This window comes from Aethalodelphis obliquidens, unplaced genomic scaffold (assembly GCF_003676395.1).
Source record: "Aethalodelphis obliquidens isolate GAN/ISIS:26980383/991018 unplaced genomic scaffold, ASM367639v1 scaffold7, whole genome shotgun sequence".
NCBI lineage: Eukaryota > Metazoa > Chordata > Mammalia > Artiodactyla > Delphinidae > Aethalodelphis > Aethalodelphis obliquidens.
The window spans coordinates 8,765,369-8,771,045 of NW_020837951.1; positions in this window are offsets into that span (position 1 = coordinate 8,765,369).

Below are 5,677 nucleotides of genomic sequence, written 5' to 3' on the forward strand. Positions count from 1 at the left end.
GTCCTTTGAGCTCTTGTCCCCTGGGGCTGCCCCCTCCTCCCACTTGGCTTTTCTGTAGTTCTTTGCTCTGATCATCCGCTCTGCATTGTTCAGAAACCTGGTTTCTAATGTGCACGTTTCTATGACCAAAATGTGGCAGCTACTACTTTACTGTTACTCCTCTCTCTTTCTCACTGAAAATCATTTCAATTACAGAAGAAATACATGCTTGGTGCAACAAAATCAAATAACAGAAGTGGGGAAAAAAAAAAGCAAGATCCCAACCTCACGCCAAGGTAACCACCGTCAGTGGTTAGTATGTCCTTTAAGAATTTTGTCTACACACATAACACTTGCTTTATTTTCCAAAACTGGGATCATACTAATTTTCTAGTTGTACAAATTCTCTATTAACTTAGTGATATACTGTGGGCATTTTCCCAAATGAACGTCCCTCTCAACCTCACTCTTTTAAAGGCTACATGGTATTCCATCTATGTTTAAAATAGCACTGTCCAGGACTTCCCTTGGTGGCGCAGTGGTTAAGAATCTCCCTGCCAATGCAAGGGACACAGGTTCAAGCCTTGGGAGCAACAAACTCTTATCTCTGTATCAGTTTCTTGTCCTTCAAAACCTCTCCCCTCCTCACACAACTGTAGGGTAAGGGCAGCTGTGATTGACAGGCAAAGGTAATTTCCAGGCATTCAGAGAGTCCAGAGCCCTGTGTACACCTTCCCTATCTTTTCACACTTTCCGATGAGTTCCCTGGGACTTCATCTTGGAAGAGAGGCCAGAGATAGAGATACTTCTATTGCTACGTGGACTCACATTTCCATGAGGAGCATCCCTGGCCTCTCTCTGCACCCCTTGATGATTCTGCCCCAAGTGGGGAGGTGAGACTTGATCCAAGCATTTGGGGGCAGGAACTGAGGGGGCCCCACCCAGCCCTTTCTGGGCTCTCTTGACACCATGGGCCTGCAGGGAGAGTGCGTGCTGGTTGTCCACGACAGGGGTGATATAGGCTTCCCCAGAAGGCTCTGCCCCTGCAGGGGGCAGCCTGCAAGCAGAAGGGGCAATTGAGTTCAGAAGGAGCACAGGGGAGCCCTCTGGGTCACTCATCAGCCCTGTCCTCCAATCCAACATGATGAGTAACGCAGTTGATATTTGATGGGTGCGTCTCTGTGCCTTATTTCTCATTGGTTCCAAGCTTGGCAGGAAAGAGAGGGGTTTTATTTGTTGTTTCCATCTCAAGTATCAACATATGTATTCAAAATAACTGTGCTTTTAAATGAAGATACAAAACAAGTTTTTTTTGTTTATGCGGTACGTGGGCCTCTCACTGTTGTGGCCTCTCCCGTTGCGGAGCACAGGCTCCGGACGCGCAGGCTCAGTGGCCATGGCTCGTGGGCCCAGCCACTCCGCGGCTTGTGGGATCTTCCCGGATCGGGGCACGAACCCGTGTCCCCCGCATCGGCAGGTGGACTCTCAACCAGTGTGCCACCAGGGAAGCCCACAAAACAAGTTTTGATAGAAAGGAAGGACCAGGCAACTGGGTCATTGTAGGTGGTGGTGGAGGGGTGTCGGGACAGGGGTTGGAGTGTGTGTCTCGGTTGTGCCTTTGCGTCCCCGATATTGGGGTGACTGTGAGTGTGTCTACATCTTTGTGTCCCTCTTAGGGACCAAGGACAGTGAATCCTGCGCCCCACCCCCTTCCAGCTCTTGCTTCCCTCTTACGGGGGTCTCCTGTAGGCCTGGGAGGGTTTTAAGCCCGGGTGCGGTCTCTTCCCCACAGAACCCCAGGACCCCAGTGACACTCTGACCCCACAGAGAGGGTCTTGCTTCTCCAAAGCACCTGCTGGTCAGACCCCACCTGGGACTGCATGTGGTGGGTGAGAGCAGCACCCCACAAGCTGCACACCGGCCCCTGCTGCTTCCTGGCATCCCTGATCTCTGTTCAATGTGTGATTTTTTACGATCGATCTTATATCCGGCACAATCAGATTTATGGCTCCTGCATCTTATGAAATTACACAGATGTTGCTGCTCTGCTTCTCTCCAGGACAGTAAAAGGCAATAACATTCTTGCAGATTTCGACAGCAGGCAATTCAATAAAGGGCCATGTATATTTTATAAGTACAATAAAGACAAGGCTCTCTGCCCGCTCTGCGGCCCGCCAGGGCCCGGCCCTGCACTGGGCGGCCGCCCGTGCCCTCTTCCTGTCTGTTTGTCGATCAGGCCTTTCCCACTGTCACACAGGGGAACGGGGAGATTTATCCCCTTTCTGATCCATTATTTAAGTTTGGCTCCAGGGACCCTGCAATGGGGGCTGTTTAAAATTTAAAGGTGGAACTTAATACTTTCCTTCTCCTGATTTGTACTATAAAATTTTATCTGTATTTTTGTTGCCCCATAAAATGTTTCTATCTTATCAGGATGGCTTGTCCTTTTATGGGCAAAACCATAAATATCTGATGAGGTGCGGGTTGGCTGAAGGTCTCACAGAGGAGTCCTGGGAGGAGGCAGGAGGAGAGCATCCTGCCCTGCTCTGCCGTGGACACCCTGCGTGGCTGGAGGGGACAGGGTACCATACCTCTGAGACTCAGTTTCTTCACCTGTAAAGTAAGGAGAAACATAGCACCCAGGGCTATTGTGATTCAGGGAGATGTGGCACCAGTAGTGTTTCCTTGGTACCTGGCACAGCATGTGCAAAGGCCCAGAGGTGGGAATAGTAGAGGTCTCCATCTCCAATGCAGGACTGCAAAGTGCCAGGCCGGGCTGGGAGCAAAGGTCTGTGCCAGCTTGGCAGTCACTCAGCCTTGGTGTCCTCATTTATAAGATGGAGACGTGAGGTTCCCATCGCATGAGGTGTTGTGTGGATTAATGAGTAATGCCTGCACAATGACTAGCTCAATGCCCCACACACAGTAACCGCTTCACATTTGTCAGGTGTTGCTGTTGCTGTCATTGTTACAAGGCAGGGCTGGGACTGGGGCGAGGCAGGTGAGGTGCCCAGGGAGCACCTCCTCTAGGAGGTGCACAGGTGCAGGTAGGCACCTGAGAGTGAAGCCGCCTTACATTTTGCACCTTACGTTCCTCCCTTGCCTCACCCTGGCCCTGCTACCTGGGTGATTTTCATTTTGGCTGGTGGGCAGTCATGGCTGATCAGAAGCAGGCCCCCCAGATTAGGGGGGTGGGAGCAGTGTTCCTCTTCAATAGAACTAACACCTCCAAGAGGTCTAGGCTTTCCTGGAAAAAGATTGGACGAATTTTGGTGTTCCCAGGGCCAAGCCAGGCCCATCCCTTTTGTGTGACACTCACTGATAACTGCTTTGTGCCAGGTGCTTGCTGGGCCTGGCAGCATCAAAGAGAGGCAAGTATAAGCTCCGCCCTCAAGGGGTGCCTGGTCTAGTGTGGGGGGGGACTGGCACATACTGGCATGGGGGGTTCAGGGGCACAAAAGGAGAGGGGCTTCTACCTCTGTAGAGTGGTGGTGAGAGAAGTCAGGAAAGGCTTTTTCATGGAGGATCCTAGTTCCCTGACCAGGTATCGAACCTGTGCCCCCTGCAGTGGAAGCTCAGAGTCTTCACCACTGGACCGCCAGGGAAGTCCCAGGAAAGGCTTTTTGAAGGGTTCTCTTGAGCTGGAGCAAGAAGGACAGGTAGGAGTTTGCCAGAGCAGAAAGGACACTCCTCGCAGGGAGGAGCATGAACCAAGGTGTGGAGTGTGAAATGCACCAACTGGCAGGTGCCAAGACTGAGGTCAGCATCTAGTGAGGAACCTGCATCCCCTGAAACTTCTGGAGGTTAAGGTAGAGGCGCAGGTCCTCAGAGAACGGAAGTGTAGACAGGAGTCAGTCAGCGCCTCCCAGAGCCTGAGTCCACCGTGTCCTGGGGCCACTGGTGGGACGAGGGTCCCTTGAGGTGGGGCAGGTCTCACCACAGAGCCCAGAGCCCAGATCCCAGAGGTGTGAGGCTGGGCAGCCTCACTGCTGCCGGACGGCCTCACTCTTGGCTGGGGCCCCAACAGTCTGACTGGAAGGGTTCCACTGTTTAACGTAGTGGTTCTCAAATTTGGCTTCGTACCAGATTGATACAGACGTTTATCCAGTCCCTTTGGCTCCAAGAACTGGAGGGAGGGAAGCACGATTGGTCAGAGGGTGAAGCTGAGCTGCGATCTAGTTACAACAGAGACCTCAGCTGATCTCAGCAGGAGCTCTGGAGCTGGGATGATGGCCATTCAGAGTGGCTCCAGGTTGAGGCAAGGAGGCGTGTCTTTTACCTCAGCAGCAGGCGGTCATTGGCTGTGGTCCATCCCGTGGGAAGGAGGCAGTCCCATTGGCCAGTGCTGTCAACAGGCAACCCTCCTGGAAGCTGAGTGAGTGAGGGTCTTGGCCCCGAGCCTCCAGGACACAGCCTCACCTGTCAGTGGGGATGGCTGGGTGCCCATCACAATAAAACACAGACCAGCCACCTCATTCTCTACTATCAATAAAACCAGAAAATAACAAGTGTTGGTGAGGATTTGAAGAAGTTGTGGTAAAATAAACATAACATAAACGTTATCATCATAACCATTTGCAAGTGCACAGTTCAGTGGCATGGAGTACATTCATAGTGCAAAAGGGTTGTAGTTGGTAGGAATGTAAAATGGTGCAGCCGCTATGGAAAACAGCCTGGCGGTTCCTCAAAAGGTTAAAAATAGAACTAATCGTATGATCCAGCCATTCTACTTCTGGGTATATACCCAAATGAATTGAAAATAGGGACTCAAAGAAATATCTGTACACTCATGTTCATAGCAGCATTATTCACAACAGCCAAAATGTATAAACAACCCAAGTGTCCATTGATGGACAGACAAAATGGGGAATATATATATATATTAATTATATATATATATATATATAAAATAACCTTTAAAAAGAAGGAAATTCTTCCACATGCTACAACATGGATGAACCTTGAGGACATTAGGCTAAGTCACAAATGAACAAACACTGTATGATTCTGCTTATATGAGGTACCTAGAGTGGTCAAATTCATAGAGACAGAAAGGAGAATGGTGGTTGCCAGGGGCTGGGGAGAGAGAGCGAGGAGAATTGTGGTTTGATGGGTATAGAGTTTCAGTTTTGCAAGATGAAAAGAGTTCCGTAGACGGATGGTGGTGATGGTAACCCAACAATGTGAGTGTATTTAATGCCATCGAACTGTACACTTAAAAACGGTTAAGAGGGTAAATTTTATGTTATGTGTATTTTACCACAATTAAAAATAAATTAATTAAGCAACCTAAGTGCCCATCAATAGGTGAGTGGATAAAGAAGTTGTGGTATACATATGCAATGGAATATTACTCAGCCATAAAAAAGAGTGAAATCTTGCCATTCGTGACAACATGGATGGACCTAGAGGGTGTTATGCTAAGTGAAATAAGTTAGACAAAGAAAGACAAATATTGCATGATTTCACTTATACGTGGAATCTAAAAAAACAAAACAAATGAACAAACATAACCAAACAGAAGTGGAGTCATAGATACAGAGAATAAACAGGTTGTTGCCAGAAGGGAGGGAGTCGGTGGAGGAGAGAAATAGGTGAGGGAGACTAAGATGTACAAACTTTCAGTTACAAAATAAATGAGTCATGGGTACGAAATGTACAGTATGGGGAATATAGTCAATAATGGTATAATATCTTA